This window comes from Cornus florida, unplaced genomic scaffold, assembly GCF_030987335.1.
Source record: "Cornus florida cultivar Cherokee Brave unplaced genomic scaffold, ASM3098733v1 CherokeeBrave_3.0.0_Hap2_Chr10, whole genome shotgun sequence".
Lineage (NCBI taxonomy): Eukaryota > Viridiplantae > Streptophyta > Magnoliopsida > Cornales > Cornaceae > Cornus > Cornus florida.
In genome coordinates this window covers 24,409,895-24,423,840 of record NW_026775580.1, presented here as the reverse complement: position 1 = coordinate 24,423,840, position 13,946 = coordinate 24,409,895, and positions in this window count along the sequence as shown.

Genomic DNA, 13,946 nt, shown 5'->3' with positions numbered 1-13,946 from the left:
TCTTAGAGTCTTGTTTTCTATTTTTGCTTCCGCATTTGGATCCGTTATCAAGTCAATCTTTGGTTCATCACATGACGCATTGGCTTAAAAAACCAGGGCCGTTACAAATCTCCTCGCTTTTCTAGCATTCTCTCTAGCAGTCTTTGACTTGTTCAAAGCACGAGGATCTAATTCCATCATTATCGGTTTATGATTAGCTCTTAGAGAAATCGGCACATTTTTCTTTTTCAGAATTTCCATGATGATCATTGGAAAGGGAGAAGAGTACTTGCAAGAATTTTTCTTGTAATGAGCAATGATAAACTGCACAATAGAGTGGTCAAGCAAAATATTCTTATTGTTGACAAAAAAATAAAATACTTGTGCTCGCTCCAAAGATAATTCATCATTTTTTCTAAAGTAGCCCAGATTTGCTATAGCAAATAAGTTGAAGAACGCAGTTTCATCTGTCAGAAATCGGGCTGGGATAGTATCTTGATTCATAGAGGAGTTGGGCACACAGATCTTTGGTACAATCCAGGAAAAATTAGGGCCTATAACTGTCAACGGTAGAGTCTGTCCCGATAATTGACGATTTTCTGGAAGTCCAAGGATAGACGCGATATCTTGCTCATCAAGTGTATAATTAACTCCAAATAACGATACAATGAAGTATGAGTCATGAACCTCACGGATATTAGCATAAAAGTAGCTAATCATATCCAGACAATAAACGCCTTTGTCAAGCCTAGTGAAGAAAAGCAAAATTATGAGATTTGATGTAATTCATTAGTGCTTGTCTTGCAGTGTCTTGAAGTTTCTGAAGATTAACATTTCTCTCTGTTTTTATTGGCCCATCCTTGTAAACAGAGATATACACCTTCTAAGCTTCTTCATTGTAAAAATATGACTCTATAAATTCAATCCTTCCAGTGCTAGAAACTGAAGGATATCTCATTGGAGCCATGCTAGGTGCTTGTGAACCACTTTGAGGTTCATGAATGGTGATGCCTATTCTAGACCTTTTTGGTGGTCTAGGATTAGCAATTCCTTTCCCTTTAGCTTCCCTAGTCAATTTAGGAGCCATGTCCTTTAGAAACTTTTTTACTTTGAAGTGTGTAACTCTTTTAGGAATTTTATCAAACACTTGGTATGCAACCCCAAAAGTATTTATAGAAAAGCTTGTTTTGATCTTCAATCCTCCCCAAAATCAAACAACAAATGCAAATTCGTAATCCCCAAGCACAATGAAGCATCAATCTCTTCAACCAACTCAACAACTTAACCAATCCTCTAAGATTTAAACCTAACTCCACAATACTCATTGAAACCCATTTTACAACTTCTAATCGTCACAATCTTCTATTCTTGTCTTCAATCCCAAATGCATGTAATGAACAATACAATAGCATAGAATAATGACAATATGATGTGTATAGGTAACTATATGTGAGTTGTCTATTAATAAGAGTGAAGGAGAGTAAGAGAGATGGAGTGTTGTATGCAAAAATGAGGCCTGAAGCATGTTTTAAAACCCAAATCCCGTGCTCTTGAGCCGGTTCCGCCTTCTTGTATCGATTCAAGAAAGATAGTGTGCAATATGCACAACACCTTGAACCGGTTCAACCATCTTAAACCGGTTCAAGATGGACAGTCACTTGATACGTGGCTAAATGACATGCTTGAACCGGTTCATCCCTCTTTGAACTGGTTCAAGACCTCCAGTCTTCAAACTACAGTGTATTTTTGAAAAAAAAAAATTCAAATGAATTTCTAGAAAATTTTAACACATTGGTGATAAAAACAAGAAACAAAAACAAACTAAAAACCTAAAAATCAAAATCTTTTTGAATTTTCCAAAATTTTCAATTTTTTTCTTATGTTTTTTTTATATCAATAAAACTAAAAACAAAATCACCAATCATTAAAATCATCCAATCAACACAAGATTCAAAACCATTTTAGAGAATTTTAAAATTATCTCAAAGAACAAATATTTGATTCTAAAGACTTTTCAAATAATTTCCAATCTCAGAAAGTAATCACAACATGAAATCAAACTTGCAAATTTTACTGAAAATTTTAGAAATTAATCTAGCAAGTTCATGTGTGTGTGTGAAATCCAATCTAATCCATCTTTAGTTGAATTTCAACAGATCATTGTCTAAACCTTATTGATCAAAAAGTATTAAGATAAAATTGTTTTGAGTAATTTTTCTACGCAAGGCGGCTTTCACTCTAAAGAGTAGTCAGCAATTCCCCAACTCAACTTATCTCCACTTTTCGCTTCAATTCACAGTTTAATGGGAGCTTTCGATCAAATCTCAATAGGTAGCATTTTCCTTAGCAACTTATTCAGCACTTTTTCTTTTATTTCAAGCTGAATATTTTTTTTTAAATTTTTTTCATTTTGTTTTTAGCTCCTATTTTTTAAACAATAACCTTTATAACTTTTGTGAACAATAAACCTTAGTCAACAGATCAAAAGATTTTCAACCAAATTTGTTAAAGATGGACTAGTGCACAAAAGTCTATGAACTTAAGAAATTCAAATATAAAAAACCCCTAAACAATGCAAATCATCTTTCACTGTATAGATTACAGACCAAGAATCTATTTTTATTCAAATTATCATGTGTCTCTATTTGTATTCAAAGATAGATCATAAATTTTTTCAAAAGAATTTTCACATGCATATTAAGAAGATTATGATCAGAAAAACAAACCTTAACAAGTGATCCAATGACAACAATATTTTCTTTTTAGACACAAGCCATTATCACTGAATTTTGTAGGACTTAGTTTGAAGGTGAAGTCCTCTTGGAAACTTGTTCTAAGGACTCAACAGGCACATAATTGATCAAATCAGACTTTTTGATCCACACAGTTCTCACTCTCATTTCCTGAAATTATTTTTCTCTCTTTACCTCTTTCTTAGGCAAAATTTCAGTTCTAGAAACCTTAGGTGTCAATTTCTTTTTCCCTTTAGAACGCGCCTTGTTCTTAGCATGAGAATTTTGAGAATCAATTTTAGAAAAATATTTCTTTTTCCTATGAAGGCATGAGTTATACTTATGTCCATTAAAAGTGCAATGCAACAACTTAGGCACATAAGACGTATTAGAATGTGATGCATCAGGTAATCATGGTTTGGTCATAATAGCAGGTTTAACAAAAGTTATTTTACCTTGGTTACTAGAAGAACCTTTAACAAATCCTAACCCTGTTTTATCTTTCACATCCTTACCCATGTTGATTATCTTATTCAAACTGTTTTGACTCATATTGAACCCTTTTAGTTTATCTTTTTTAGATTTTAATTCAATTTCAAGATAATCATTTTTCAAAGCAAGACATTCCTTTAATGAGTTAGCAACACTTACCTTATCCTCAAGAATGATGATCAGTTTCTCAAGCTCAGTGATGACAGACTCGCTTTCAACAGCCCTCCTTTTGCCTTCAACAATCTGTTTCTTTAGATCTTCATTCTCTCTTTTTGCTTGGATAAGCTCCTTTGCTAGCTTATTGATTGCCTGTTTGGTCTCAATGGTTTCTTTGACCATCTTCTTTAATCTTTCATCGTCCTTTTCAGTCTCTTCAACCTGTTCATCACAAACTTCACTGTCTTCATTATCTAAACTGTCAGAGTCAGATAAATTGAAAACATGAGGATCCCTATCAAGAAAGTGACATAAGAAAAATCATTAGTATCATCCTGAGGAGAATCACTATTACTTAAAGTAGACTTTTCAATTATAGAAACTTTCATTATGTTTCCTTTATTCCTATCCGTAGAGAGAAAAAATCCCCCCTCTAGTAAGAATCGTCCACGTCATCACACTACAAATTTATATTAGATACAGCAAGGGCCCGTATTAAGCCCAAATTGGGAGAACCCAATCCAGAACAAGCCCAGGCAAAGTCTTGCTTCCATATAGACTGATGACTTAGGCCATACGGCCCATTTACCAAGCCCATATATGTATAATCTCATTCAGGCCCCGTGGAAGCGTCAACAGCCCGGGGAGCCAAGGTTGAACTCCAAGCCCATTTACCGAATCATTTGTGTTAGTCACTAATTGACTCTAGAGGGGGGGTGAATAGAGTCAATGGCCAATTTTTACAATTTATAAAATATTAAATCTAACAAACTGTTAAGCACAGAGGAATTGAAACATTCAAGCAGTATATGGCACAAGTATAAGAGAGATAGAGATGAGAGATTGCAAACTATGACTCGGTGATTTAGCTAGGTTCAGAAACTGCTACTCCTCGGCTCAAGGTCCCCCTTGAGACTTCCCAAATTCACTAGAGCTTCTCCTTAATGGTGGAGAGCAAACCTTCAATTTGAAGCAAAACCTTGCTAGGAGAACACCTTTCTCCTAGGCTTCTCTTGGGTCACACCAACCCTTACAAGATTGTAGCAAAGTTTGTAAATGAAATACAAGATTGAATCTCTCTCAATAGATGTACAAATGTAAGCTCACAACTAGAGTTAATAAGAATATTAATGAAGCACAAGTTCTAAGATGAGAGAAAGTAGAGATAGATGAATGAAAGCTCAGAAAAAGTATTGATGGCTATTGAATGCTCTTGAATACTCTTATTGAATGTTCTTTCAAGTGGTGTAATTGGTTTAGCAGAGAAGCCCTCTATATTTAAAGAAATTCGTATCTCAATATGTCTGTTAGAAGTGGTTGGAGGAATGAAATGCAGAAATTGCCGTTAGAATTTCAGATCTCTCAAAGGAGCCGGCTCTTTGTAAAAGTGGAGGAGGCTCCAATATTGAGTACAGGAGGCTCTAATATTGAGTAGAGGAGGCTCCAATATTAGTAGAGTAGGCTCCAATATTTGGGAGGCGGCTCTTTCCAAGAAAAAAATTGTTCTACGAGCCAATTTAAGCTATTGGAGTGAAGAGAGCAGGCTCTATCTTGAGTGGAGCCGGCTCCAATACTGTGCAAGACTAAAAATAAAATAAATCGAGTCTTGTGCACTTCCTATTGATATGTAGCTTGCATATATAAGGTTCAGGAATAGATTTTAGGTATTTTAAAAATTGAATTTAGAATGAGTATACATGAACCTAAAATCTTGAGCTTCAAAAAATATTCAAATAAACTTTAACATTAAGTCTAAAGCTCTCACCATCCTATCTACCCTTTTCTTCATTTCTTGAACATGATTGATTAGGCTTGATGAAGACTTTCTGTCTTCCTTTGAAATGCTTGAGTGATATTTGAAGCCCAAGATTTTCTTTGATTTCTTGCAACTTTGAAGCTTCTTTGAATCCATAGCTTGAGTACTTGAAATGCTTGAATTGATCTTTTAGCTTATCACTGAGGATTAGATATTAATCATCTATACATCACTCAATGAAAATATTAGTTCTTAAACATCATTAATGGTTTGTAATCATCAAAACATAAGATTAACCTTTAGAAAAAAATTCTTAGGCCAACAATCTCCCCCTTTTTGATGATGACAAAACATTGATGTGTTTAGTGACAAAGTGGAGTTGCATTTGAAAGAATGCTCCCCCTATCAATAAGCATATCTTGAAAATCACATCGTGCTTGATTCTACAACAATTATTTTGGACAATTTGAAAGCATTAAAATTTCACAAACCTTTTTAGAGGTCTCCCCCTATCAATATGCATCTATCAAGATATTAAAAAGCAATAGAATAGACACATAGCATAGTAACACATAACACATCTGTCTCCCCCTTTGTCATCTCAAAAAAAAAATTCATCTGTGAAGGGCAAATAAATAGCAAATATGACATTTTATAGATGGCAGAAGTCAATACAGAAGGAGAGTTAGGACACAATTACCATATGTTAGACAAAAGCATAGGTTATGATAAGGACTTCAAAAGTAAATGACATAAGTAAATAAAGCATAGCAAAAGAAATGCTTCTCTAAAGCAAATATAGCAAATAAGTGCGCACAAAAAAAGTTTGAAGCGGAGGGATACTGATCTAAGGAGAGGAAGGTCCATATTTGTTTCAAAATTCTGTAAAATCCTCATTAAGATGAGCGATTGCTATGTGCATTTCGTCAAGTTGAGTTTGTTGTTTTTCAAGAGTGGCTTGGTTTTGACGAGTGCCTTTGAGAATATCCAATAAAAGATCACGATTGGTGCAATTTGGAGCAGGAACTTCCTCATCTTCAGCACTGTCATCACTTTCATGATCTTCTTTATCCCCATCATCAACATCCTCAATCTCTTCTCCTCTAGCTTTAGCCTCCTCGAACCTTCTTTGCCTTGGATAAAACCACATGCCATTTGAATCCCTTTTTAGCCCCATTGAGTCTAGATTGAAGGCGTCGAGTATATCTCTTAGGTCTAGTTTGGCTGATTCAGTTTTGTTAAGTGGAACGTTTTTATCCATGAAAATGTGAGTGAGAGCCATGGCATAATAGAGTGGAGTCTTTTTCTTGTTCTTACATGCCAACATGTGATGAAAGATGATGTATACCAAATCAAAGACTTTTCCATTCAAGACACACCAAATCAAAAAGATTTCCATGTGAGAGACTTTTGAGCGACTGCCGGTTTTAGGAAGAATGGAGTAGGCAATGATTTTGTGGATCAAGCGAGCTTCCATGGTTAATTGTTTAGATTTGACCTCTTTGTTATTGGTAGTGCAGGAATCATAGCTCATTTGACGAATTGTTTCTAGTTTGTCAAAACCTTTCCCATTGAACCATCTTTGGGGTGAGTAGAATTTAATACCATCCATAAGATGAAAAATTCTGGCAATGCTGCTAACATCTAGATGGAAATCCATTCCAGCCACATAGCATTGGAATTTCTCTACACCGGGCATTTTCTCAAGGTGGGTGTAGAATAATTGCACAAGTCTGGGATAATACTTGTTGTTCATCCCAACAAATGAACCAAGGCCAATAGCATCAAAGAGTTTATAGGTGTTAAGGTTGAGGTTGTCACAAATTGTGTGTGATAGAACTTTTCCTTTGGCCACTTTCCTAAGAAGAAAATCTTTATCATATGACTTCTTGTATGTAGGATTTCTATACAACATTGTTGCAGAGATTTGAATGGGTCTTGGAGGAGGATTTGGTTCACTAGGGCTGGATTCATGATCATAGATAAGTTAAGTATTCCTAGTTTGGCCACGAGGAGGATTCTTTCTACGTGAGGATGAAGCCATGGATACTCAGAGTAGAAACCTAATGAAAACACAATAAGAATTCCAAAACCAAATTAATTTGACTAAATATTTAGAGTCAGTTTGAAAATAAATTGAACCAATGAAAAAGCCTAGATTAATTTGCACATCCAGTCATAATTTTGAGAGCAAAGAGAATGCATACTTGAAACCCCTTGAGACGATTGTTGAACAACAAGGTCAATGGATTTGGAAATGATAAAAATTAGTTCTAGAAATAGAAACTCAAAATGGAATTATAGGAGGTGATGTAACTTTCCAAGAACCAAAAAAAATTTCACAGTTCAGCTTAAAAGCATATGGTTCGAATGCTTCCATTTGGATAGAATTATAGACTTGGTTTCATGAAATATAGTTCTAAATAAATTGATTCTTTTTGTTTAGTCATTATAGTAAAACTGCATCAACAAATTCAAGTTTAAAATAAATAAAAAAATTTGAGAGAGTGAATAAGCAAATAAATTATTTGTGAGAGTGAAATGGATACAGTGTTTTCAAGGGTTTCATGGACGAAGGATTAAAAGTGAGGATTTAAAAGAAATTAATTACTAAAGATTTATCTAAAAGGCAAGAACATAAGAAATTTGAAGAGAATTTGATGAAGGAAACTTACATGTGAAGATCCCCAATGAAAATGAAGGAGTTTCCTAGCCGAAATATTCTCAGGAGGTAGTAACCAAAATACTTTCAAGAGGCAGTTTTGTTATGCCCAATAGTGAAGTGCCGAGAATGAAGAATGCAAATAACAACCTTCAGTGCTCTTGGAGATTACTTGAAGAATGGTGTGCCCATGGAACAAGCTCTCTGGAAAGGCAACTCTTATGCCCAAATTGCTTACTACCGAGAATAAAAGAGAGGTTACAGGATTGGAGCCGGCTCAATTGTTTGTGGAGCCGGCTCTTATATGATTTTGGAGCCGGCTCAAGTAGTTTTGGAGCTGGCTCTTAAATTTTTTGGAGCCGGCTCAAGTAGTTTTGGAGCCGGCTCTTTTGAGCTTTTGTGAGATCCCGAGAGCTGATGCTTGAAGGCAGTATAGGAGCCGGCTCTACCTATTTATAAAGGCGGCTCTTCCTATTTCTAGAGGCGGATCTACCTTTTTGTTAAGCTGGCTCTTGAGATGCCGAGAGCATGAAGTTTTAAGTATTTTGTATGCAGGTTGGGGAGCCGGCTCTTGTGTGAGTTGATCCGGCTCTCATTCTCTATAGAGGCGGCTCTTATTTTGATAGAGCCGGCTCTATTGCTGCTACTTCACTGCATGACATTCTGCTCTGTGATCATTCCAATTTCTCTTCTAAGCAGACAAAATCTATCCTCTTGGAGTGGTTTAGTGAAAATATCAGCCAATTGTTTTTTCGTATTTATAAATATAAGTTCAATGTCGCCCTTAGAAACACGATCCCTAAGAAAATGGTACCTTATTTCAATATGCTTTGTTCTTGAATGCTGAATAGGATTTTTGGAAATGCATATTGCACTTGTATTATCACACATAATAGGAATGTGATCAAAGTATAGACCAAAATCTTCAAGTTGTTGCTTAATGTAAAGTGTTTGAGCGCAACAACTACTGGCTGCAATATACTCGGCTTCCGCCGTTGATAGAGCTACGGAATTTGTTTCTTGCAAGACCAAGATACTAATGATTGTCCAATGAAGTGACAAGTCCCGCTAGTACTTTTTCTATTAACTTTGCATCCTCCAAAATCAGCATCCGAGTAACCAACAAGATCAAATGATGTATGTCTAGGATACCAAAGTCCCAAGAATGTAGTATAGCTTAAATAACGAAAGATCCATTTAACGGCACATAGATGAGATTCTTTAGGACAGGATTGAAAACGAGCACATAAGCATACACTAAACATGATATCCGGTCTATTTGCGGTTAAATATAAGAGACTCCCAATCATACCTCTATAGTTTTTAATATCTACATTGGTGCCCTTTTCATCTTTGTCAAGTTTCAAATATGAGCTCATTGGAGTATAAGCATGTTTGACTTCCTCCAAGCCAAATTTCTTTAGCAAATCTTTAACATACTTAGATTGGCAAACAAAAATGCCATCAAGTGTTTGTTTGATTTGCCTAGGAAGAAGGTTAGTTTACCCATCATGCTCATTTCAAATTCATTTTGCATACTAGAGGCAAACTTTTCACATAGTATACTATTGGTTGATCCAAAGATAATATCATCAACATAAATTTGAATGACCAACACGTTGCAATCAATAGTTTTAGTGAAAAGAGTATTGTCAACTTTTCCTCGACTGAACCCTTTAGCAAGCAGAAAACCACTAAGTCTTTCATACCAAGCTCTTGGAGCTTGTTTCAAACCATACAATGCTTTTTGTCAATTTGAAAACTTGGTTTGGACAATTATAGCTTTCAAAGCCAGGTGGTTGTTCAACATACACTTCTTCTTCAATGAAGCCATTTAAGAAAGCACTTTTTACATCCATTTGATATAACTTGAAGTTTTTATAAGATGCAAATGCAAGGAGCATTCTTATAGCTTCAAGTCGAGCTACGGGGGCAAAGGTTTCCTCATAATCAATTCCTTCTTCTTGATTATAACCTTGAGCAACAAGTCTTGCCTTATTTCTCACAATTGTTCCCAATTCATCCTTTTTATTTCTAAACACCCACTTTGTGCCAATGACAGTTTTATCTTTAGGTCTTGGAACCAAATGCCAAACTTCATTTCTTTCAAATTGATTAAGTTCTTCTTGCATGGCCAAGAGCTAAGATTCACCAGTTTCGGCTTCAAGAATATTTTTTGGTTCAAGTTGGGAAACAAAAACTACATAGTTGCAAACATTACTTATTTAAGATCTAGTGCTTACTCCTTTAGATGGATCGCCAATAATTTGATTTATTGGATGATTAGACACTTGCTTCTAAGCCTTAGGAAGAGTATCTTCATGAGAGTGACTATCTTTTGGAACATCTTTGGAGTGATCTTCAATAGACGAACCATTTAAATCAAGATTTTCAATGTTCTTTTCAATCTCAATCATATCTTCATTATCATCCAATGAGCACCTAAGAGAGGGTGATGGTAATTCATCAAATACAACGTGTATGGATTCCACAACCACTAGTGTTCTTTTGTTGAACACTCTAAATGCTTTACTACGAGATGAATATCCTAGAAAAATACCTTCATCCGATTTAGGTCCAAATTTTCCTAGACTATCTTTGTCATTCAACACGAAGCATTTACACCCCAAAACTTTAAAGTATCAAATATTTGGCTTCCTTTTGTTCCAAATTTCATAAGGAGTTTTATTAAGAAGTTTTCTAATGATGACCCTGTTTATAACATAGCATGAGGTACTAATAGCTTCAGCCCAAAGAGTTCTAGGAGATTTATGTTCATTTAACATAGTCCTAGCCATTTCTTGGAGAGACCTATTTTTCCTTTTAACAACTCCATTTTGTTGAGGAGTTCTAGGAGCCAAAAGATTATGATTGTATCTATTTTCATCACAAAATCTTTCTACATCTTGGTTATCAAACTCCCTTCCTCTATCACTTCTAATGGACTTAATCTTACACTCTTTCTCGTTCTCGACTCTCTTACAAAATTTAGTAAAGATTGCATGAGCCTCATTTTTGTGTGTAAAGAAAAATACCCAAGAGAATCTTGAGTAATCATCAACAATGACAAATGCATAGAGTTTTCCACCAAGACTAGCAATTCTCTCCGGACCGAATAAGTCCATATGAATTAATTCAAGAGGTCTTGTAGTTGTTATGTCCTTTTTCCTTTTAAATGACGTCTTGATTTGCTTGCCTATTTGGCATGCGCTACAAGTTTTATTTTTAGAAAAATTAGTCTTTGGGAGGCCTTTGACTAATTCATTTCTAGATAGTTTTGAAATCAAATCCATACTAGCATGACCTAGCCTTCTATGCCACAACCAACAATTTTCATTTGAGGATACAAGGCACTTGACATCTTGATCATGTAATTCACACAAAAGCAAAGTGTACACATTACCATTTCTTAGAGCATGAAAAACTTCATTATTATCCTTTTTGACAATGCATTTATCCGATTTAAATAAAACATCATATCCTTTATCACATAGTTGGCTAATACTAAATAAGTTGTGTTTCAAGCCTTTAACAAGTAAAACGTCATCAATAGATAAGGAAGAGGAGATACCAATAGTTCCAATGCCAATAACCTTGCCTTTTGAATTGTCGTCGAATGTAACATTTCCTCCTTTGTGAGGTTTGATGGAGAGAAATTTTGATTGATCTCCTGTCATATGTCTTGAGCATCCACTATCAAGGAACCATTTGTCCTTGGATGAATATGAAGACTTCACGCAAACCTACAAAATGAATTTGAGTAATCTTCTTTTGGTACCCACATTCTTTTGGGTCCATAAGAGTTAGGAAGAAGCACATAAGTTCCTTTAACAACCCAAACTTCTTTTATCCTACATGGCCTAATAGGATAATGATTGATCTTGTATCCTACCTTTTTACAATAATTGCATGTTGGACTAAAGGAGGAATTTTTAACAAAGTAATTGTTCAAGGGTTTTCTCTTTTTTAATAAACAAGAGTCTTTGTTGTGAGGATCAAATCCAAGCCCATCCTTAACATAAGCATTTCGTTGCTTTCCAAGAATGATGCCTAAATTCTTTCTACCTTCTGTAAATTTGGCTAAGGTTTCAACTTGATCCTCAATAATGACTTTCAATGATTCATTTTAAGAAATTAACTCAATTGAGGCTGCTTCTTTAGCTAATTCTTTTTCCTTTTTCAAATTTTGATTTTCAAGTTGAGATTTTTCAAGGTTTTGACAGATGATAAGCTTTTCTCTTCTAAGGCTAGCACACTTTTGAACCATTTTGCCTAATTCATCATGTAATTCTTTAAAAGCATCTAGCAAATAGTTATGTGCATCAACTAAATCATCATATGAAGTTTCTAAATCAAATGAGTCATGATTAGAATTTACCTCATCTTCATCGGCCATGAGACAAAGATTGACCAATTCATTGAGTTCATCGTCACTTTCGGATCCATTTGAATCATTATCTTCCCATGTAGCTCGCATGGCTTTGCCTTTCTTTTTCCTTTCCTTTTCATTTTTGTAGGCATAGCAATCGGATTTGAAATGCCCCGGTTTTCCACAATGAAAGCATGTGGGTGCTTCTCTTTTTCCTTGCTCACTTGATAAACTATTTCTTTTGAAGTTGTTACTCTTTTGGAACTTTTTCATTTGAAAGACTCTTCTCACGGTCTTGGTAATGAGAGCAACTTCTTCTTCTTCTTCATCATTGGAAGCTTTATCAATTGTGACTTCTTTGGTAGTAGCTTGAAGAGCTATATCCTTCTTTTGAGCTTCTTTATCTTCATCTCTAACTCATAGGCCATTAATGAACCAATGAGTTCATCTATGAGGAGTGTATTGAGATCTTTGGCCTCTTGGATGGCGGTCTTCTTGGCTTCCCAATTTTTAGGCAAAGACCTAAGAATTTTTTTCACATTGTCGGATGATGTATATGATCTTCCAAGAGCCTTCAAAGGATTCACAATGTTAGTAAAACGAGAATACATTTCACTAATAGTTTCTCTGTTGCTCATGGTGAAAAGTTCATATTTATGGACAAGCATATTCATTTTGGATTCCTTAACATGACTAGTCCCTACATAGGTAACTTCAAGTTTATCCCAAATTTCTTTGGCCGTCTCGCAATCCGAAATTCTATTGAATTCGTCTTTGCTTAAGGCACAATAGAGATTAGTGATAGCCTTGACATTACATTGTATAAGCCTACGGTCATTGAGGGTCCATTCAATATCAGGTGTTGGAACAGTTTCACCATTTACTATTTTGGTTGGAACATGGTCTCCTTTTTCTGTGGCTTTCCAGACATCTATATCAACACCTCTTAGGAATGCTCTCATTTTGATCTTCCAATAGTTATAGTCATTTCCATCAAACCAAGGAGGTCTATTATTAGATTGACCTTCTTGATGAAAATTTGTATTGGCCATGGTCGTTCTCTAAGATGGTTAAATCTTTTTCTAGAGATTAGGCTCTGATACCAATTGTTAGTCACTAATTGACTCTAGAGGGGGGGGGGGTGAATAGAGTTAATGGCCAATTTTTGCAATTTATAAAATATTAAATCTAACAAACTATTAAGCACAGAGGAATTGAAACATTCAAGCAGTATATGGCACAAGTATAAGAGAGATAGAGATGAGAGATTGCAAACTATGACTCGGCGATTTAGCGAGATTCTGAAACTCCTACCCCTCGGCTCAAGGTCCCCTTTGAGACTTCCCAAATTCACTAGAGCTTCTCCTTAATGGTGGAGAGCAAACCTTCAATTTGAAGCAAAACCTTGCTTCTTCTTCCTTGCTAAGAGAACACCTTTCTCCTAGGCTTCTTTTGGGTCACACCAACCCTTACAAGATTGTAGCAAAGTTTGTAAATGAAATACAAGATTGAATCTCTCTCAATAGATGTACAAATGTAAGCTCACAACTAGAGTTAATAAGAATATTAATGAAGCTCAAGTTCTAGGATGAGAGAATGTAGAGATAGATGAATGAAAGCTCAGAGAAAGAATTTATGGCTATTGAATGCTCTTGAATACTCTTATTGAATGTTCTTTCAAGTGGTGTACTTGGTTCAGTAGAGAAGCCCTCTGTATTTAAAGAAATCCGTATCTCAATATGTCTGTTAGAAGTGGTTGGAGGAATTAAATGCAGAAATTGCCGTTAGAATTTCAGATCT